Raw genomic sequence first — 23,485 nt, 5'->3', positions numbered from 1 at the left:
GGGGCTTTGGCGGCCGCTCGCGGCTCAGTCTGGCCGGAGGACCGGCGGGGAAGGAAGGGGAAAGCGGGGACACACACCCGCCGCGGCGCGCGCGCATTGCACACTCGCAGCCGCGCGCCCCCGCCGAGGCGCGTCGGGGGCGAGTTTGGCCCCGCGGCTCGGGCCCCGGCACCTGCCCGCTCCTCGAGCTGCGCCCCGGCCCGGGCCCCGCCCCGCCAACCCTCCGCCCCTCCCGCCCCTCCCGCCCCTCGCCTGCACTGCTCTCCTTTCGCCCGGGGGAAGCGACAACGTCCCGATAACTTGCAGACTGTGGCGCAACTGGTCTCGACACCGGAGGCGCCCGAATGCTGTCCGGGTGAGGTAAGTTTCCTGCGCGTCCCCGGCCCCTCCTCCCGCGACCCTCTTTCTGGGCTCGAGCTTGGGGGCTCTGAGTCTCGGATGAATCCTGGAGGTCTCTCGACGCTTTCACTTTGTCCGCCTTGTGCTGGAGGTAGGGTGTAGGGGTTGCGCGTGGCTACCGAAGCGGGACCTTCATTCCCCCCGGGCCACGGCTGCGCGCTCCCCGCGGGCACCCACCCGCTTACCACCCGGATCCCCGGAGCCGCAGTGACACTCGGGGGTCACTCTGGGTTCACTTAAGCAGGAGCCCCCTCCCCTTCAATGGGAGCCAGCTGAGTTTGGCTGCAGAAAGAGAGATCTCCCACCACCCTTCCCCGGTATTAAACAGCGGAGAACTTGTTAGGCGCCCCTGGGATCTCAAGAGGGGCTTGCGAGTCAGTGTTTGGTCATTTTTGGCGCCGGAGCCGGGTTGAACAGGTGCGGTATGGTTCCAGCCTAAATGCAGCAACCGACTTCTGCATTTCCCCTGCTTCTCTCCCCTAGCCCCGTCAACGTGAAGCTTCAGCAGCTGGGGAGGGGGGTGGGAGTGTGGGGCACCGGAGAGGGAGAATGCCGGGGTTTGATTTGCCACACCGGTGCCAGGAGTCACCAAAACAGCAGACAACAAATGTCTGCTTATCGTTCATCTATGCAGATGAGCCTGTTGTCAGTTCTTACCAACCCCCCACCCCCGGCTCACTTGTCTCTGGTGCCCAGCGTGGTTGGATAGAAACCTGTTCCAGAGAAGTTGTTTGGATAGGCTGATGAATTCTTTCTTCTGATCAACTGAAATCAGGGTTCTCAGCAAGGAAATGCTAGTTACTCTGATGCCTTGTTAAAGGCAGCGTATTGCAGACCCAAAATACCGGCCCCCGCCCTTACTATTTTTCTATGACATTCTCAGCCTGCCAGAGGCCCTAGGTCCTAAGGTGAATGACTCTTGAGGGACCGGTTGGGCCTCAGAATGTGTTAGCAGCAGTCTCCTCATCAATACTACTGAGCGTGGGTTTGGGTAACCCTTGTTGCCCCTCCCGTGAAAAGCGTCCACCCAGACTTCTGTCTCATTCTATGTAAAGGCTGAAGTGTTCTGCAGTGGTTAGGAGTGGAGAAAAGCCAAAGGGTTGGATTCATTACCCCTCTAACGTGATGAAGTAGAATAGTGTTCGTGGAAGCTTTTGTCAGAGCGTTTCCAGTCGAAAGGAGGCCCTAGAAAAAAAACCTTTCTTAGTCAAGTCCATGCCAGTGGGAAGTTGAGTAAGCAGTAAACATCTCTGAGCTGAGGGAAATGGTGCGTTCTTTGGAGACTTAGGAAGACTGATGAGAAAGCTGGTAAGTCTGAGACTGAATGCACAATGATGTCTTAGTTGAGGAGGAAAACTGTTAAAAAATGAATAATAAAACCATGTTACATTTTTGTCCAAATTAAGACTAGAGGGATTTGGTAATAATACCTTACGTTTGCATCAATGCCTTGCTATTTGTAATTGTTTTTTAGTACTCTGAAAAGCATTTAATTCTGTCCATTTCTGAGGGAGGCAGGGCAAAGATTATTAACCACATATTCACAGGAGGAATGTGAGGCGCACAAGTTCAATGACTTATCAAGGTAACAAGTGGCTGGAATTAGAGTTGAAGCCTGGTTTCACCACCATTTCAGGTGGTGAAATCACCACCACCACCACCACTATCATCACGCAGTGTTAGTTCTGTACTTGTATAAGGTTTTTACAATGGCCAGACTTTTGCATTTATTGTGGTCTGTACTGTCTTACTGTGAATTACTGTTCACATTTCAACGGATGAGAAAACTGAGGTTTAGACAAGTGATTAGAGTTTTGTATAGTATCATGTCTAATCTAGTAGCTTACGGGACTAGAACTCAGAGCTTCTGATGTCTCGTCCTTTGCTTTGTGGATTATGCCGTTGTTCCGCTTGTGATAGCAATGAGGACACATCAAGGGATACAGTACATGCAATACACCAGAGACTGTTAAGCATGCCTGCTGGTGACCTGGGTTCTAGTTCTGGCACTATATTTGGCTGTATAACCTGGACCAAATTCTACCACCTTTGAGCCTCAGGTCTCCCACATATAAAACAAGAGGTTTGTATTATTTTTCTCCTTCTAGTTTTAGCATTCTATAATGCTTATCAATATATTTGTAATCCAGTGGTATCATTTTTCTCTAGGGGAAAGAGAAATTTTCACCCTGTATTAACTAAGGGATTTAGCTAATAACCTATTCCACCTGTATTCTAATTTACTCCCCGTTCCTCGTCATCGCATACCACTTAATGAAGGGAAAGAAAATTCCAAGTGCACTTTAGCTTAGCATCTGTATTGTTTAGTATTATTTTTTGATTTGGAAATATTCTCAGGGGCTGAACTACTCTAAAATAAATGTCAAGATTCACCTGAATATTCCAGACAGTCGACTCATACCTTTGTTTATTTATTTATTTATTTATTTATTTGGCTTTGGGGTTTGCATATAGTAAGTATTTAATGAAGAGTTGCTGAGTGAAGGAGGGAATGAAATCACTCATAAGGAAAACACATGCTGTAAAACATAGAAAGCATCTTATCATGCAAATTCCCAGCATCTGCTGACCCGTAAGGTAATTTACCTACACGAGGTATGCCTCCTGAAGCTGGCAGGTGCAGGTGCCCATTGTGTCTCTCCTACCTGAATACATCATATAAAGAAGAGTTTTTATTTCTCCGGGTCGACAGTAGACTCACATCATCTATGTCATGCTCTTTTGCTTGCCTCCCCCTGCCCCTTTAGTTGTTAGTAATGTGTAACTGGCTGAAATATATATTCCTAGAAATTGACTTGTGCCATTTTCTGAAAGAGTATATCTTGAGATGAAGAAACCAACCACTCTTATATTTGGGTAAATTTCAGCAGGTGCTAATACTGGCTCGTGGTTTCAGAGGGGGAACCTAATTAACAAAACCAACCTAGTTTCTGTTCCCTTTAAGAATCCTCTTCTCTTTCCACCCCTTCGTCCTATACGCACAAAAGTAGTGTTTTTACCTTTAGGAGTATGATGACAAATAATTAGAATGGGTCTTAAATATTATTAACAGATTCAGCCATTGGGGATTGAGGTAGATTTCTTTCTGATAGAGAATTAAAATATTAGCTAGTTCAGAAACTCGCACCTTTTATGGGTAAGACAGCTGAGGCTTGGAGAGGTGAATTGACTTGTTCATGGTCGAACAGATGTTTAGCGACCAGGGCTAATGTGGAATTCTTAAGAAGGTTCTTACTCAAGGTTTTGCTAGGGGTTCTATGGTGAAAGTGCATTTTTGACTTCTAGAAATCATAGAGGTTAACAGAAATTTTCTGTTTACTAGTAATTAATGAGTTGTCACTTTTTTTTTTTTTTTTTTTGCGGTACGCGGGCCTCTCCCGTTGCGGAGCACAGGCTCCGGACGCGCAGGCTCAGCGGCTATGGCTCACGGGCCCAGCTGCTCCATGGCATGTGGGATCTTCTCGGACCGGGGCACGAACCCGCGTCCCCTGCATCGGCAGGCGGACTCTCAACCGCTGCACCACCAGGGAAGCCCGAGTTGTCACATTTTAACATTGTTTAGTATTTATATTTTTATACCTTCTTGTCCAAGCAGATAATTAAGGAGACAATGTCCATTTTCATCCATTCACCGTGATTCTCTTGGCTTATATATGTCCCTGAACTCAGAATTAATACTTTGCTCCAACCGGTGCTTGGGCAGAGAGAACTATTTGAATAGAAGTACAAATGTATGGTGGTTTTCCAGGCTTCTCTTCCTGGTTATTAAAGCCAGAAGCCAAAGGTGGCCTTGTCATACATTGGTAAAGTCATAAATATGTATACATTTAATTTCCATTTTCATTTTACTTGTACTTCTTTTAAATGGTGAGTCAAAAGATTTAATATCCTGGAAAAATCATTTTTTTCCTGTGGCTGGAGCCTTCATTAGTTACTCTGTAAAGCGTCAAGCCTGAAATGTATTTGTTGCAGAAACATGTTCTCTTTATATCAAGTACATTAACTGGGGTTGGAAGGAGTCCTTTTATTTTGTTTTTAGAAGCTGCGCAGTTAGAACTGTACATTATGCAGCTCAGCTGTTCATTTGTGAACTTATCTATGGCAGTTCTTCTAAATGCCAGGGAAATCGGGGAGGGAGGAAACCTAGCCTTTTGTTTTATTTAGTATTTTTCTTTTTTAAAATAAATGGTAAACTTAATCTCTTCATGACATTTTTGAAGTACTGTGTAGTCAAGATTGGCTGCCATTGATGAAGCATTTTATTCAGTCAGGTTCCCTTTCAGTATAAAAGATGAGGGCAGGGAAACCAGGCTTGATTTTGTGTATTCCATTCTCAATTGCATACGAACTTCAGCAGAGGTGTATAAGGAGATGATACAGGAAAACACAGGAATCCTACCCAAATTAGGTTACTCTTGGGAAGATTTGAAACATAGTAATTGAGATGTTGTTACATGTCTAGTCAACTGGCAGTCCTTGTTATTATCATTTTAAGTTAAACCCCTGTTTAAAAGGACAACTCCATGAAGTGTGTATTCTTCTTGTAGAAAGTCTTCTGTGTTGTTTATGGGATGAATTAAAAATAGGTGTGCAGTATGTCTGTGGGAGTTGACATAATGGGTGAGCAAGTTCTTGAGACCTGTTTCTCTAAGAGTTTTAGAAAGTCAGTTATAAAATTGAGTATTGTATTGAACTATACAGCATTGTGTGTGCAGTATTGCTCCCACTAAAAATGGGCTTGTGTGTCTTTCAGTAGAGGTTCTTCAGGCAAGGGTTGGGCTTGCAAGCACTGGAGGCCTAGAAAGTATAATTACCTGGTGTTGGAACTAAAATCCCAGGACTAGAGACACAGGACTGTAGACTATTCCTCTATTTTGTAGGAGAAAGGTGATATCTAAGACTTTGCCATCCAGTAATGCTGAGCAAGGGGTTTAGGAGGAAGTTATAGTTAGCCATAAAAATGTGTTTCTTTGCTTCATAGACTGGCACAAGAAATGCAATCGATTCTACTTATTGGGTAGTGGGTTTTCTTGTTTTTGCTTAAGTATAGTTGATTTACAATGTTGTGTTAATTTCTGCTATGCAGCAGTTATACATATATATTCTTTTAAAAATTCTTTTCCATTATGGTTTATTAGAGGATAGTCAGTATAGTTCCCTGTGCTGTACAGTAGGACCTTATTGTTTCTCCAGGGTTTATCCAGGATTTTGCCCATCATAATCATCTCTTGATCATTTGGTCGTGACGTTTGTTGATAAAGTAAGGAAACAAAACAGTAGCAATAAAAAGAAGCAAAACTATGACCAGCTTGAGGAAGCGGTAAGTGCATGATAGGTGTTTAGCTAATATTTGTCAGTGGGAAAGGTTAGGCATCATGTTTTATCTTTGTATTCTTGGAACTTAGCACTTTGCATGGGAAATGGTGGGGATTTAATGAATGTGTACTGAACAATTTATGAATTTACATGATATCACTCTTCAAAACCTTGGAATGTTTTATAATTATTCTGATGTTATTATTTTCCAGACCATTTTAGAAATGTCAGGCAGGCTGATAAACACTAGTTTCAATAGTTTATAGTGGTCCTTCCTTTTACATCATAAATGGTATTTATTCACCGGACCTCCAACTTTTTGTAACCAATATGCCTAGGAATGATTTTTTTTCTCTTCCTTAACAGAAATAATAATCCAAGTATGAAATGTATTATTCTCTTTAATTTTTATAAGTATCAGATAAACATATTTTTAAAGCTCCCAGGGTGGCTTAAGAGTGAATTTAGCTCAGGGTACACAGACAGGAGAGTGGACTTTAAGCTTCTCTAAGTTAATCAGTTTAAACATCACCTCCCTTAGGGGCTTCCTCTGATCATCTAACCTAAAGGGGACCTTCTTCATATGTTTTCTTCACCTATCACAGTGGACACTTACACATTTATGTATTTTACTTGTTTATTTTTTTATCACCTCTACTCAAATTCACACTCAATTTATACGCTCCTTGAGGGCAGAGGTCATGGTTCGTTAACACTGTTTTTCAAGAAAGTGCTTGACGCATAGTAGGTGCCCAGTAAACATGTAAATGAATGAATGACTAGGTCCCATCCATCCTGTCAAGATGAATTGAGCCACCATTGAGGTCACTCAAGCCAAGCAGGTTGAGCTGTGAAGACAGTTCTTAAAGGCTGGCTATGGCAGGTCCATGAGAAGGACAACTAGGTCCTCCAGAAGAAGGAAACAGTGCTTGTTTAGGTGAATAGGTTCTGGCATGCGTATGAAGTAGTATCTCTATTTAAAGAGTTCTCACATTTTATTTACTGAAAAATGAATAACAGAGAACAGATAAGTAGGAATTACAAAGCGTAAGACAAAATGTTCCAAACCTATTAAAATAAGGTCTGAAAGTACCTAAATCCCAGACATATGTAATTCCTAATTAAGACACCTTAGTGATAGTATACAAGACAACATCCTGTGACACTCCAGGTAAAAACTTCCCAAGCTCAGCTGGTTTTTCTTTAAATGTTAGAAACATCAATAGCCCGGTCTCAGGGAAGAAGCCAGGACAGTGGTTCTCAGGTGTGGCCCCTTGACCATCATCATCTTGAACTTGTTAGAAACTTGTTAGAAATGCAAATTCTCGTACTGTTCCCCAGGCCAGCTGAATCAGAAACTCTGGGGATGGGGTTTAGCAATCTGGCAACAGGTGATTCTGATGTACACTCAACATTGGCAGGAAATGTTAAATCCATTGCTCAAAATCTATGCCTCCTGAAGTGCTTGGTATTCCCAAGTGAATTTCAGGACCTGTGGAGAGGGTACCATCTGCCTGCTCCACTAGAAATACCAGAGGAGAAGTAAAGCCAGTCTTTGCTTTTCTCACATCCTTGTGGATCACAAGAAAACAATTTCATATGACTGGATTGGGTATCTAGGACTTCAGACAGTACAAAACCGCTCTGGTTAGTCATTGGCCCTGCCAAGTGATGGTTACTCCCAAGGCTGGGAGATGTGGCTGAAGAGGGGTAAGACATGCTCCATGCATAGCTTATGTTTGGGTGTTGCTTCAGTAGGACCCCAGGTGGAGGAATGATTTCGGGAGCTAGTGGTTGTCTAGGAAACAGTGGCTTACTGACAATTCTGAATATTTCAGGTCAGTTCAACATACTAGATACTGATGGACCCCTTGGCCAGGACAGTACCAGGTGCCATGGGGTATACAAAAAAGTACAAACATGGCTCTGGCTCCACTGTGCTGAGAACTTGCTGTGTTCCAGGCACTCTCAAGTGCTGTTTCTTTCATCTCCACCATGCTCCTGACAGCGGGCTGCAGCATCCTTGCTGATAGAGGAGGAAATGGAAACCTAATCAGGCAGGTACGCGCTCATGGGCCCAGAGCCACTAAGGCAAGGTTCCGTCTCTGGCTTTTCTGATTTTAAAGCCCACATTCTTTTCTCTGCTTCATGCAGTTGTGCCTCGAAATGTAGTTCTGGTACAAGAGTTTAAAAAAGGAGGACACAAGTGAATCTAAAATTTGTATCTCCAACCTAGGCCTCTCTGTGAGCTCTAGATGACATAATTGACATTGCACCTGGATATCTCAAAGGCACCTCAAGTTTTTCATGTCCAAGACCAGAATCCTGATTTTTTTCTCTTCATACCTCATCCTCTTGCACGGATGCTTAGCTCTGTGATGGGCACAACTAGCCACTACCTCGCACAAGGCAGAAACTTGGGAGCCATCCTTACCCCGTCCTTGTCATCCACCACATCTAACCCATCACCCATTTCTATAGATTTTGCTTGCTTAATAGCTCCCCCATCCGCCTGCTTCTCATTGTTTCTGCTGTCCAGCTTCTCATCTCTCCGCTGGATTCTAGCCATCGCCTCCCTGGGCTCCTGAGTCCACCCTGGCTCTCCTCTAATCCTCTAATCCATCGTCCATACTGCAGCCAGAGCAATTGAAATGGCTGGAGAGGACCCTAGACTTGGCTGGCTGGATCCTTACCTCTCACATCCAGCCAGGCCCTCCAGGAAGCAGACACATCTTGGTCCCTGAACTCGTGCACAGGTCTGAGGACTTGCTCTTCTAAACAGCATCCTACTCTGATGCTTTTGCTCCCTGGAATGTGGTCAGGCCACGGTCATAACTATAGTCGGCTGCTCTTAAAGCCACAGGATGAAGACTTCAGTGTGATCCTAGGGACCACCCAAGCCACACCGAATACCAAGATTTTAGAGTGGTCTGGAATCCCGAGGTGCACTCTTATTCTAACAGGAACCAGAGACTGCTATTTAGATAAGAGAAAAGCAGTTGTTGAGTAAGGAGTTAGTTGGAGGCCAAAAGCATTATCTTGGATGTTCTAGGTATTTTTAGGATGAATCCGAGGCAGGATTGTAGGATCCTACAGAAACTAGTTAAAAGAAATTAGCCTAAGCTAAGCTCGCATTTAATCTTTGCACGTGGCTTTTTCAGCTACTCGGTGTCCCTTGACTGTAAATAATTGAGAAGTACCAAGCTGTCTGAGTCAGTTCCGGCTGCTGAAACAAAGTAACATAGACTGGGTGGCTTGCAAACAACAGAAATTTATTTCTCACAGTTCTGGAGGCTGGAAATCTGAGATCAGGGTGCCAGCATGGTCAGGTTCTGGTGAGAACCCTCTTCGAGGTTGCAGACTGCTGACTTCTCTTTGTGTTGTCGTACAGTGGAAAGAGGGCAAGAGAGCTCTCTGGGGTCCCTTTTATAAGGACACTAATCCCATTCGTAAGGACCCCACCTTCATAGCTCTGTTACCTCCCAAAGGCCCCATCTTCTAATACCATCACACTGGGGGTTAGGATTTCAAAATATGAATTTGAAACACATTCAGTCCATTACACAACCCTTTATGGCCAACTCAGTGCCCTTTAGGAAGCACATTCTATGTTGAGACCCAGTACAGACATAAAGATATAAATAATAAATATATTAAAAATAAAGCTTTCATGGAGCGATACTTAGCTATACTGCGTGAAATGTCCTCTAGTATTTTCTGATAAGTTCCATCCCACCTCCAAACTCTACCAAACACTGATCATGATTCACCAAATTGATTTTACTCCCCACTGATGGGCTGAGACGTGCAATTTGGAAAACAGATCTATCCTATTGTGCCTTCCAGTGCTGCCTGTACAGAAGCTCAGGCCAGAGGTGTGCATTCATTGAGGAACTGAGTGTGACTTCTCATCCGGTGCTCTGTCCATCCCTGTGTGTTCAGGGAGGGTTGTGAGTTAACAACTCCATAAGGCTCCCTCTGCAAGTTTTTTTTTTTTTTTATAACATCTTTATTGGAGTATAATTGCTTTACAATGGTGTGTTAGTTTTTGCTTTATAACAAAGTGAATCAGCTATAAATATACATATATCCCCATATGTCCTCCCTCTTGCGTCTCTAATTTCTGTCAAAAAGCATTGTGAAATTGGGAAAGTAGGCATCTGATAGAACTTGGTGTTGGGGGAAAGTAACTCATAAAGCCACCTTGTCAATTGCGTAGGATAAATAATCTACAGTGATGAACTATGACCTTTAAACTGGGGCAGGGCTACATTTTTTCATCTACTGTTCACCCTAAAGTTCCTAATAATTTATTTTAGCAAGAATCTAAATAGTACTTTAAGAAAGAAAGACCTTACTTAAAAACTATGTCAAGAACAGTTTGACAGTGTGGTTTTTTTCTGCCTGAATTTCATTGAGACATCAAGCCTGCCAATTTTAACTGGCTGTTCAAGCACAAAATGAAAGAAGCTTAAAACAGGGAATTCTTAGGTACTCAGAACTTTGGGGCAGGCTGTTTTACTTCTAGAATAAATTTCCTGATTGCTGAGGGTTTGCTTATTTAAGAATCAAAATTTATTATAGCCAATTTTTGTATAGAAAATTTCCCCAAAGTTGCTACAACCTTCCCTGATTGTTTAAAAGATTATACAGCACAGAGTGTGTCTCTAATGTTGTAATAAAGTGATAGCTTTCAGACTCATTCACGATACAAGGCTCTTTGCACCTGTACCAAACGGCCCCGCTTTGCTGTTTTTGAAAATCTTACCTGCCTTGATTTTTTTTGTTGTTTTTTGATGCTATTTCTGTGGCTTTCAGCAGTGATAACCCTTCACTCACTCATTTGCTACGGAGAATCTGTTGTGATCTTGGGAGCCAGATAACACCCGTATTGTCTGAATTGTGTTTCCGAAATAGACTCATCTTATGCATTGACTTGAAATTTATTTTAAGAAAGAAAAAAGCGGTTTTCGAGGGAGGATCTCAAGGAAGCAAGCTTTAGTTCTTTCTCATTTACTTAGGTCATCGGCCAATAAAGAGCATGTTTTTCTTATGTCTTGTTTTTGGGCTGTTCAGGTAAATAAAGTGCTACCTTTTTAGGCTGAGATATTCATGGTTTCTTTTTTATTTGTATAAAATATTTGTGTTTACTATATTATGGTCTAAAGCACACTTTCATAGACTTTTATCATTTAATTTAAACAGTGGTAATTTATGGGTGTTTTGGTGAGAGTTTCACTTTTAATATTTTATGCCCTTGGAGGATATAAATCACCAAAGGTTATTTCATGTCCCACTGGAGAAATTGCATAGAAACTTCTATTGTATAGGACTTCTGATGTCTATCTTCTATTGGAAAACTAACTTTAATACCTACAATAAAGCAAATAAGGTGCATATGAAAATTTTAACTGTTTTTAAGAAGTGATGTGAGCCAGAGTGTTCTTAGACTTATGAATTCATCATATGGAAACAAACAGTAGCATCATTGCTTTGGCAAGCTCTATTGAAATGATGCCCTTCAGTGTTTTCCCATGTAGTTTAGGCAGAGTGGTGAAGATTTATGGAAAATGAGAAATCAGTCTCCCATGCTAAGGATTAAGAGAGAAACATGCCTTTGCTTATATTTGTTTATAAAAGATCGAATGGAAATGCAGCTTTTAAGATTTGTATGGAGTTGGGCTTCACTATTTAGTTTTGCAGTTTCTCAGAAAATTCCTCTCCTACGTGGCAATTTATAATGTAAACATGATGCATCATTTCATTTTGTGCAAACTATCTGTAAGGAACAGTCACTTTCCACATATGTCAGAAGACTCCTGGCAGCATTTTAGAGCCTAAAGTATCCTCCACAAGCCCTAGTAGCTTTAGAGACAGTCGCCAGCACTCCCTGACAATCCATTTTTATTGTTTTCTTCATTGTCTGCCTCTTGTACTGGAAAGTGAACTTCCACAAGGGGAGGGACTGTGTTCTGTTGGCTCCTGTATGCCCAACACCTAGAAAAGTGGCCAGCGCAGATGGCTCTCAATTAAAGTTTATTGAATGAATGATTTTCTTAAGCCACAACTGTCTTTTCTTCAACTTCCTAGGTCCCTCTTCCTTTGTAAAATGTTAACAGTCAAGCTTCTAGCCTTCCCGCTGCTTCAAGCTCCTTTCCCAATGAGTGGCCTTGTTTGTGGCCAAATTTTAGTCTTTTTTCTATCTCTTGCTTTTTGGTCTGTTACATTTAGAACCATTTAATAATTCATGCCTCACTCTCTCTTAGCTGCTTATCTGCTCTTGTGAGCCCAACTCTTGCCTCTGTCAAAAGTCCCTATATTATGAAATCTGAGCTTGTGCCTTTCAAAAACCTGAATTTGTCTCCTTCCCCAAATTCTAGATTTTCATCAAAGATACCCTCTTTTTTTTTTTTTAACCTACTTTTGAAATTTCAGCAATCTTTTTATCTTGCTCATCTTTGTTTCTGGGCAGCTACCAAGTCCAGAGGAAGTTTTTGAAAAGTTCTCTTCCATTTTCACGTGTATTTCCTATATTAAATGCTTCTTACCTGGACTATTGTAGCAGCTTCCCAAACGGCCCCTGTACCTCCCTGTCTCTCCCCCTTTAGTCAGTTATAATACTTGCTACCAGAGATTATAACTTCATCACCTCCATGCCCCCAAATCCTTAGATGCTTTGTTATGCCCCAAATCTAAGTACCTTGGTTTGGTCCATAAGAGCATCCACAGTTTGGCCCTAGTTCTCTAACGTCGTCATTGTCGTTGGTGTCATTGTCATCCTTGTAGTAGTGACAGCAACTACCATTTCTTAAACTCTTACTCTGTACCAAGCCCAACACACAGGAAGAAATGAAGTCATAAAGGTTCGTGGTATGTTTGGAGCTATATCTGATAATGAGTAGGGTAGGTGTGGGTGGGAGGAAATAGGGCTGGAGTGGTATGTTGGCTCCAGACCACGGGCAGCTTGTCAGATGGGCTAAGGAGTTTGAACTTTTCTTCTATAGGCAGAGAGGCAACAACTAGAAGATTTTCACAGACGAGTGATGAGCTCATGCCTTAGGTTAGATCAGCGGCATGGCCTCCAGTTTGGGAGGTGAATGAGGTGGGAATGAGACTGGAGACAGGGAGACTAGTTAGAGGAGATGATGTCATTACAAGAGAGATGATGAGAACCTGAATTCAGTTATGGAGGGGATGGGGAAGAGTGAGCAAATTAGAGATTTAGGAGGAAGAATCGATAAGACTTGTTACCACTTGCATGTGGATTTTGAGGGAATGAGAGAGGTAGATGATGATAATTCTCTGGCTTTGGCTTGACTAGCTGGAGAGATTGGAGAATGATGATCAACAGAGAGAGTATGGAGAAGAGGCAGCATGTATGTGGTGGCAGAGGTGGGAGGGCTGTAATGAGTTCAGTTTTGAACACGCATTTCAGATCCTTGTGGGGTATCTGGGTGGAGTGTGGCTGTAAGGAGAGAGGCCCACGATGGACACACTGGCTGTGTTATGGTCATGGGTCTTTGGGCAGCGATTCAAGCCATCGGCGTGGATGAGACCAAGATGCCTGCAGGACTTCAAGGTATACGAGTGTGGAGGCGAGGAGAGAGGCCTGGGATGGAGACAGCGTTATGATCTCTTGCCAGTGATTAAAGCCATGGGATTAGACGAGGCTTCTGGAAGGGTTTGTAGACCAAGAAGAGAACATGTCTGAGAACCACCATCATCCCCTGATCTTCCTTTGCGATTTCATTTCTTTATACCTTGGCTCATTACATTTTTCTCTTAGTGAATCTTCTTCCGTTTTCTTCTCCGTTGAGGGGAGTGGCATCAGGGTTTCATGACACCACATGGATCCCACTTCTCTGATCCCCACACGTGCCCAAGAGTGATTTCTCGGGCACACACTCCCTCTGGCATTCTTGCTCTTACCACTCTCTTGGAACTTTCCCTCAAGGCTGACTTTTCGTTTGTTCTCCACTTAGCTCTCCACGCAGGCTCGAGTCCTGACAGCAGGGACCACATCTTCTCTTACTTCATGTTTCCCACCCAGCCTGACAGCTCCAGTGTCTCCTTCACACTAGCTGCTCCTACACCTTTTTGCTTATTTTCATTCTTCTGTAGAGAAATAAGGAAAAAGGTGAACAACTCCAAGTTCTCTAAGGATTTAGAGCAGTTGAGGTCCCTTGAACTAAATTGGAGGTGCCTGCTTACAATAAGTTTGTGGCTAGAAGTTTCTGTTTCTCACTAAACAAACAAACAAGAAACTTAATTAGCAAAAAAGTCCATAAAACCAGTGCAGAGGTCTTGTCATTTATCATTCTCACTATTTGAAACTTTCAGAGGAAGAGAATATATCTTTTGGCAGCTCCCCTACAACTGCCATTGCTTATTGCAAGCAGAGTTTATCTCCAGGTTTCACTGGGTTGTACTTCCTGTGTTTTAAAATAACACTTCACATACATTTGCACAGGCTGAATCTGGGTGCAGTGAGAGATCTGTCCGTAGAAGCAGGGATTCTGGCTTATCCTGCCCCTCTCCTGGTACTGTGGTGACCTATGGTCAAGTGGCTTGACCTCTCTTGTACCTTTTTGTTCTCATCTGTGGAATGAGAATCTGTACACTGGCTCCTGGCCTAGTTCAAAGGTATGTTGTGAGGCCAAATGGAATGATGGCCTTTGAGGTTCTTAGAAAAAAAGCATCATGCACATTACATTAGAGAATTTATTTCATAAGAATTATGAAAGGAGGTCAGGCTCCAGACAACCACCTTTATAGCCCATGGATAAGGAAATTTGAAGCAAAGGTGGCAGCATCTACTGTGATGGGTTTCCCATAAAAGAAGTCTCCTCCCCAATCCCCAGAGGCCAAGGGTGAAAGTGGGACTCTTTGCTAAAGTCTGTCTGATCAGAGTTCCAGAATTTAAACACACGCTCAGCATAGATGAGAAGAGCAACATACTCTGATCTTTAAAAAGGGATGGATCTTGGATGTGGAGGTTTGTTGAAGAAAGCAAAACTCATGTTTACTTTTTAAAGAAAAAGAATGCCGGTCGAGTAATCTATGACAAAGGATGTAAGAATATGCAAGGGAGAAAAGAGTTCAGTAAGTGGTACTGGGAAAACTGGACAGCTACATGTGAAAGAATGAGATTAGAACATTTCCTCACACCGTATACAAAAATAAACGGATTACCTAAATGTAAGACCTGAAAACATAAAAATCCTAGAAAAGAAAATAGGCAGAACACTCTTTGGACATAAATTATAGCAATATTTTTTTTGGATCGGTCTCATACGGCAAAAGAAATAAAAGCCAAAATAAACAAATGGGACCTGATTAAACTTAAAAGTTTTTGCACAACAAAGGACACCACCACCAACACGAAAAGACAATCTACTGAATGGGAGAAAATGTTTGCAGATGAAATGTATGAGAAGGGGTTAATATCCAAAATATATCAAAAAACAAACAACCTGGTTAAAAATGGACAGAAGACCTGAATAGACATTTTTCCAAAGAAGACATACAGATGGCCAACAGGCACATGAAAAAATGCTCAGCATCTCTAATCATCAGTGAAATGCAAATCAAAACTGTATGAGGTATCACTTCACATCTGTCAGAATAGCTATTATCAAAAAGTAAATAGCAACTGTTGGCGAGGATGTGGAGAAAAGGGAACCCTCATGCACTGTTGTTGGGAATGTAAACTGGTGCAGCCACTATGGAGAACAGTATGGAGGTTCCTCAAAAAACTTAAAATTGAACTACCATATGATCCAGCAATTCCACTCCTTGGTGTACTTCTGGAAAAAACCGAAATATTATTTTGAAGAGATACATGCACCTCAGTGTTCATTGAGCAGCATTATTTGCAATAGCCAAGACATGGAAGCAACCCAAGTGTCCATCAACAAATGAATGGATAAAGGTGTGTGTGTGTGTGTGTGTGTGTGTGTGTGTGTGTGTGTGTGTGTGTGTGTGTGTGTGTGGTGGAATATCGTTTAACCATAAAATGAATGAACTTCTGCCATTAGCAACACAGTGGATAAACCTAGAGAGTATTCTGCTTAATGAAGTAAGACAGAGAAAAACAGATACTATGTTATCTCTTATATGTAGAATCTAAAAAATAAAACAATTGTATATAATGAAATAGACTCACAGATATAGAAAACAAGCTAGTAATTACAAGTGGGGAGAGGGAGAGAGGGGCAAGATAGAGACATGGGATTAAGATATACATACTACTCTGTATTATATAGATGAGGAACAAGGATATACTGTACAGCTCAGGGAAGTATAGCCATTATTTTGTAATAACTTTAAATGGAGTATAATATATAAAAATATTGAATCACTGTACTGCACACCTGAAACCAATAAAATCTAAATTAACCATATTTCAAATTTTTTAAAAAAAGAATGTTGGTGGGCAGCAAATAATTCATATGCTAGAGTCCAAAGTAGGACATCATGCTCAATGTATTAAACAAGTTCATTGCTTATTCAGTTTAGATTGAATGGTATGTGGTGGTCATTATCACCCCTAATGCTGTGCCTCATATACAAAGATGGTCAGTGTTTCAGTTAGTGCCTATTTAGATGGAGTAGGAGAAGCTCCTAGAGGTCATTCAGGAGGCATTTTTAATACCTGTGGAATCCTTAAGGCTGCTTGAGGTTAATTGGACATTCCTCAAATGCTAATAAAAGCTTCAATTAATAATATAAATATTTATAGTTCAATGACCTGTATCACATGGCAGAGAGGTTTGACTGGAGTCACTGATGTAGGTAATACCTGATCAAAAGTGAGGGGAACTCAAAGAGTTTAACATCATTGGCATAGGGGTAATAACATTGGATCTGTAGTCATGACATGGGATCCACAGTAAGAGACCAAAATCTTAATTCCTTCCTTAGCCTGGCTGTGAGCATACTGGCATAATCATAATCACACAGGTGCTTTTTCTCAGTTTTCTGCCCTTAGAGTCGACTATGGACTAAGTATGGTGGACTTGGTTATGTTGGTAGGCTAGATTGCAAATTGTAGCAACCTCAGCAGAGTAAAAGTATAGCTGACAGAAGGTGGAATGTGGAAACAGAGAAAAGGGTTAAATGTGCTAATATTCTCACCTCCTAAAATGGGGAGTAACATATAGTTGTTAAAAGTTGGTGGGGGGACTTCTCTGGTGGTCCAGTGGTTAAGACTCTGGGCTCCCAATTAAGGGGGCCTGGGTTCGATCCCTGGTCGGGGAACTAGATCCCACATGCATGCCACAGCTAAGAAGTCCTCATGCCACAACAGCCTAAATAAATAAATAAATATTTCCCATCCACCACAATGAAGAGTAGCCCCTCCTCGCCGCAACTAGAGAAAGCTTGCGTGCAGCAACGAAGACCCAATGCAGCCAAAAATAAATAAAATTAAAAAAAAAAAGTTGGTGGAATTCTGGAGTTGTGCCATCTTGCATTCCCACTGGTGGCATATGAGAGTTCCAGTTGCTCCACATCTTCATCAACACTTGGTATGATTAGTCTTTTATTTTAGATATTCAGATAGGTGTATAGGGGTAGCTCATTGTGGCTTTAAATTGTACTTCTCTAAGGGCTAATGGTGTTGAGCATTTTCTCATGTGTTTATTTGCCATCCTTATATTTGGTGAGGTGTTAAACTCATGTATTCATTCTGGTAACTTCTTTTTTGTAGTATGCATAGAATTTTTTACATGGACAATCATGTTGTCTGTGAATAAAGACAGTTTTACTTAAAAAAAGTTGGCGGAAACACACATGAAGACCTGAATACGTAAAATCGCAAAGGTAATGAACAGAGGAATTAAAACAATGATATATATTAAACTTTGGATGGAAACCAGGGCAGTATGAGCAAAGTCCCTGATATGAGTCAAGAACAAGAGATTTAAGCATGTTATCAAGAGTTATGGAGATAACTGAGACCAAAATAGAAAATTTTAAGAATGGTTGTCTTGGGAGAATGGAACTAATGGCAGGAATAGGAAAATCAAGAAATGGTGACTCTCACGAGGTCCTTTATATCATTTGATATATTACCTCGTACATGCATTTCTTTGATAAAAATAAATCATTGGTATATTGGTCATTAGATCATAAAGATAAAAAGCAACATGAAATAAAACAGGTAGAGGGTGAGAGCTGAATATTATAAAATAAGAAATACTGGGGAAATAGTCTGGGGAAATTATAAAATAAGAAATACTGGGGAAATAGTCTATGTTTAGAAAGCTGTATAAAGGAAGGAGGGGCCCTAAAATGGCCCAAATAAGTGTTAGGTACATTGCTGATATGTACCTAACACTTATTTGGGCACTTACTACATTCTAGGTATTTTTTAAACAGTAGACATTCATTAACTTGTTTAATATTCACAGCAACCTGTGAGGTCGGTATCATTGTCATCATTTTATAAGTGAGGAAGCCATGGAGCAGAGATATACGTATGTAATTCGAGGCCACACAGCCAGGTTTCAAAGCCAGGTGGTCCAGCTCCAGAACCGTCTCTTTTAGCTATGATACTATGTGATGTCTCATGGTAGGACGAGGGGTGTCACACCCCACAGTACATACAGTGCATGCTCACTGATTCTAAGATGATGACTCGTTCTTTGAAGCTGTCTCCTAAAGAGGTAGTTGACTTAAGTTCACTAATAATTTAACAGATACTTGAGTGTCTATTGACATGGTTTTAGGTACTAGGATTATCCCATTTTAGTGGGGGAGGCCAATGATGAAGATGTAGAATTTACATTTACAAAAAATACGTGTAGAATTTAACATAAGATGCTGTAGAGAAAAAATAAAGCAGGATAAGGAGTAGACTGATGGTAGGGGTGGTGGAGGAATGTTATTTTAGAAAGCAAGGTCAAGGAAAACCTCTCTGAGGGGACTATACTTGAACATTGTCTTAGCTCAGGCTGCTTTAGCAAATACACCACAGGTTGGGTAGCTTAAATAGCAAACATGTGTGAAGGTCCCAACAGATGTGTCTGGTGAGTGCCTGCTTCCAGGTTTGCAAATGGCCTTCTTCTCGTGGTATCCTCATATGGGGGAGAGCAGAGAGAGAGAGAGGGGAAGCAAGCTCTCTCATGTCTCTTCTGATAAGGGCACTAATCACATTTATGAGGACTCCACCCTCTTGACCCAATTACCAATTACCCAATTAGGCCCTACGTCCTAATAGAATATTGGGAGTTAGAATTTCAGCATGGGAATTTTGGGGGGGGATACAAACTTTCAGTCCAACACAAACATAAATCTAAATGAAGGAGAGAAGTGAACTATTCAATATCTGTTAATTATACTGGGAAAAGCATTCCAGGTAGAAGGAATAGTAAGTGCAAAGCTCTGAAGCAGAGCTCCTTTGGCCTGTTTGAGGAACTGTACAAATGGCCAGAGCTGTGCGAGTGGAGGGAAGTACTTGGTGCCCAGGCAAGTAGAGCCTCTTAAACCTGATAGTGACTGTTATTTTTGGTGCCCGACTAAGGCACTTTCCTTGCAGTCGTAGTTGAAACCTGGTCCTCCTTTACTTACCCTTCAATCATTAACAAGTAAATAGATATGACCTTCATAGTCATCACTCTTAAGGCTGTCACTCTTAAGCCTATGGATCCTTTTCTTTTTAAAATTATTTTATTTTATTTTTGGCTGTGTTGGGTCTTCGTTGCTGTGTGTGGGCTTTCTCTAGTTGCAGTGCGCGGGGGCTGCTCTTCGTTGCAGTGTGTGGGCTTCTCATTGTCGTGACTTCTCTGGTCGCAGAGCACGGGCTCTAGGCGTGCAGGCTTCAGTAGTTGTGGCACGTGGGCTCAGTAGTTGTGGCTTGCAGGCTCTAGAGCTCAGGCTTCAGTAATTGTGGCACGTGGGCTCAGTAGTTGTGGCTTGCAGGCTCTAGAGCTCAGGCTTCAGTAATTGTGGCACGTGGGCTCAGTAGTTGTGGCTTGCAGGCTCTAGAGCTCAGGCTCAGTAGTTGTGGCTCACGGGCTTAGTTTGCTCCATGGCATGTGGGATCTTCCCGGGCCAGGGCTCGAACCCATGTCCCTTGCATTGGCAGGCAGACTCTTAACCACTGTGCCACCAGGGAAGCCCCCTATGGATCCTTTTTAATATGTGTGATAGTTTAGTTCAAGGATCATGGGTCATGTTCGAGTGCCGCTTTAGAATCTTAGAGGCTTGTTCTAGAACTCTTGATGTCTGAAAGTTGTAGTATTTCAGTGTGACAACAGTGTATGAATATCTGTTGACCAATATGATTCCTGATGCTCCCGATGTCTGGATAAGATGTGTATGTTTTGCAGGGGAAAGTGAGGAGAGGGGAACCTGACATCGCATTGTGTACAGTGGACAGGGTCTGAGATAATTCAATCTCTTTGTCTTCCTAGCAAAGAACAGCCTCTAAAATGAGCCTAATGGTGCCCACTTCAGTGTGTTCTTGAGAGAATTAAAGGAATGCGGGTAGTAGGAACGAAGTAAATGTGAGTTCCTTTCATTTTTTATGTGCAAAGCTTTTTGTAAGGTGCTGAGGACAAAAGGGGTAGCATTTAGAGCGAGGGAGTGGGGTAAGGAGGCAATAGCAAAAACGGATGAGTGGTCCTTGCCCTCAAGGAATTTACAATAGATAGGGGAGCCAGGCAGATACCCTTAATTAGGGGAAGATAATGCAATTAAAAGAAGAGTGGTAGGGGCTTCCCTGGTGGCGCAGTGGTTGAGAGTCCGCCTGCCGATGCAGGGGACACGGGTTCGTGCCCCGGTCCGGGAAGATCCCACATGCCGCGGAGAGGCTGGTCCCGTGAGCCATGGCCGCTGAGCCTGCGCGTCCGGAGCCTGTGCTCCGCAGCGGGAGAGGCTACAACAGTGAGAGGTCCAAGAAGAGTGGCGAAAGTGCTGAATGTGGCTTGAGCTAGGGTAAAAACCAGCCTCCAGTTTCCAAATTAAGCCTTGGAGTTTGTAGCGTGTGATGCTGTTTCTCTTCAGGTTTGAAGATAGGCTGGTGCTGAGGGCGAACACAGCTATGAAATTACTCTGAGAGAGTCACACATAATGCTAGAATTATGCTCTTTGCTTTTCAGAATTGCCTGTTTTTCACTGTATTTCAGGCAGTATTTCGTATTAAGCAAATTGCACTCCTTTTTGTTATGTGGATGAGAGGAGGCTGGGAAGGGAGCTCATTCTACTCCTCTTCCTCTTCCAGGGGCTGCTGTCAACTAGTCCCAAGGTAGAATTCTTCGTGAAGCTCCTGAAACCTTTGTGACACTGGAGTAAATAGGGAGGTGGAGGAGATAAGCATTTTATTTGTACTTCTCTGACGGGACTTACCGCCTTTCAGTGTGTATTTTCAGTTATTTGCAGGGGTGTCTTGTCTTCCCTGCTGAATTGAAAGTTCCCTGAAGGCAGAAAGATCTCTTGTTTATTTTTTAAATAAAACTTGTCCAAAGCAATTCCCTTTATCCCAAAGTCTTGCTGACAGAATGAATTACATGGATAACTTTTGCTTAATAGGGCTGTTCAAGGAGTATCCGAAACTCTACTCGTTTGGGTTTTGGCGTATTTGGGATTCAAAGGAAATTCATTTCCTCACCATTTCTAACTTAATCCTCTGCTAGCATTTTCCCTTTCGTCTGTTTAGGAATCAGCTACGGTATGTTTTAGTCTTCATTCAGATTTTTTTTGGAAACTCAGAACTATAGCTATGTACTGTTTGCAAAGGGACATCATTAGAGGAGGCACTGGTCCCAAATCTGATAGCTAAACCAGACATGTGGGTCTGGTAAACAGAAGCTGGTGGGGCCCGAAAGATGAGTAATTAACACGTCTAAGAGATGGAGGAAGGACAGTGTTTTTCCCTGGGCAAAGCTTTCTGTGAGGCTTAGAGTTCAGTAGCAGCTGGCATGAGAGTGATGGCAGGAACTGGGCAGAGCAGAGAGGTCTGCCTGTCCCTTAGGCAAAGCCTGGTGATTCTTTTTTTTTTTTTTTTTTTTTTTTTGCGGTACGCGGGCCTCTCACTGTTGGGGCCTCTCCCGTTGTGGAGCACAGGCTCCAGACGCACAGGCCCAGCGGCCATGGCTCACGGGCCCAGCGCATGTGGGATCTTCCCGGACTGGGGCACGAATCCGTGTCCCCTGCATCGGCAGGCAGACTCAACCACTGCGCCACCAGGGAAGCCCCAGGCATCCTTTAAAAGCTCATCATCTGGTGGTGCTGCTAGTGATGATGATGATGAAAACATTGGAGCCTTATACCAGTTTTGACGCTTTGCACCTGCTGAGGCATTCAGCACCGTCTTCCTCTCGTAGAAAGGACAGTGGTTTAATTTAGCCATGGGCTACAAGGTGACTGTAAATACTCATGTACTTGTGTAATTGAATTGGTGGTAAACTTATTTTTAGAACTCTTCTAAGAAGCTGATCATCCAACCACAAAGTTGCCAGGGGGAAATGAGAAGCAGATGGCTGAAGAGGACCTCGCTGTGTTGTCCGTGCCCATATGGGATGGTGCTGGTTGCTCCTCTAGCAGGGTGCCTTGCCTCTGCCCAGTTTCCTCCAAGTGTATGAGCCAGCCTGGCACTGCAGTCCCAACTGTCCAGACTTGCATATTTTGTTTTCCTCTGTTGGTTCATTCTGTGTCCATCAGCCCTCCGACTGGTTCATGTGTGAAGAATGATGGCTAGCCACAGTGCTTGCTAAAGAATTGGTTTATGATACAGCTTTATTGAGGTAGACTTTATATGCCAAAATTTCACCTATTTTAAGTATGTATTCGGAAGACTTTTAGTAAATTTATACAGTGGTGCAACCATCATTACCATCCAGTTTTAGAACATTTCTGTCACCCCAAAAGTTATCTGGTACCCCTTTTGCAGCCAATTCACCCTTTCCCATTCAGCCCCAGGCAGCCCCTGAAAATGATTTATTTTTCAGTCAAAATGCAAATAAGGATTTTGGTGATGCACAAAGTCAGGCTATATACAATGGAATTACTAAAATAAATCCATGGAGAGACATTTGCGCAAATAATTGCACATATAACACACTATTTCCTAAAGACTTGTTTTACAGTACTGTCTCCCATGAGTCCTATTGTCTGTGCTATAAACAAACTCTGTGATTTTTAGGTATTTTGGGGGGAGGGACAATTGAATAAAAATATTCTCAGTCCATTTGAGGTCCACAGACCAAGGGTTTTTTTGGTTTTTTTAAAAAATTCTTATCGGAGTATAGTTGATTTACAGTGTTGTATAGTTTGAGTTGTACAGCAGAGTGAACCAGTTATACATATATCCACTGTTTTTTTCTTTTTAAGATTCTTTTCCCATATAGGCCATTACAGAGTATTGAGTAGAATTCCCTGTGCTATACAGCAGGTTCTTATCAGTTTTTTTTTTTTTAGTCATTTTATTTTTGGCTGCATTTGATCTTCATTGCTGCGCGCGGGCTTTCTCTAGTTGCGGCGAGTGGAGGCTACTCTTCGTTGCAGTGAGCGGGCTTCTCATTGTGGTGGCTTCTCTTGTTGCGGAGCATGGGCTCTAGGCGCGTGGGCTTCAGTACTTGTGGCACGTGGGCTCAGTAGTTGTGACTCGCGGGCTCTAGAGTGCAGGCTCAGTAGTTGTGGCGCAGGGGCTTAGTTGCTCCGCGTCATGTGGTATCTTTCCGGACGAGGGCTTGAACCCCTGTCCCGTGCACTGGCAGGCAGATTCTTAAACACTGCGCCACCAGGG

At 42.6% G+C, this 23,485-nt stretch overlaps 1 protein-coding gene across 2 annotated transcripts in view; it reads left to right on the top strand.

Annotated features, from left to right (window-relative positions):
* Nucleotides 1–293: 293 nt before the first annotated feature.
* PIP5K1B (phosphatidylinositol-4-phosphate 5-kinase type 1 beta) overlaps nucleotides 294–23,485 on the top strand; it is a 323,269-nt gene continuing 300,077 nt past the window's right edge. For both annotated transcript variants that reach the window (XM_082656617.1, XM_082656616.1), the window contains exon 1: nucleotides 294–360. The gene's annotated coding sequence lies outside the window, so the exon portion shown is untranslated. The remainder of the gene's footprint in view (nucleotides 361–23,485) is intronic.

Source organism: Grampus griseus (genome assembly GCF_964374135.1).
Source record: "Grampus griseus genome assembly, chromosome: 6".
Classification (NCBI taxonomy): Eukaryota; Metazoa; Chordata; class Mammalia; order Artiodactyla; family Delphinidae; genus Grampus; species Grampus griseus.
Note: the sequence above shows the minus strand (reverse complement) of the source record. Positions and strands in the feature narration are given on the sequence as shown.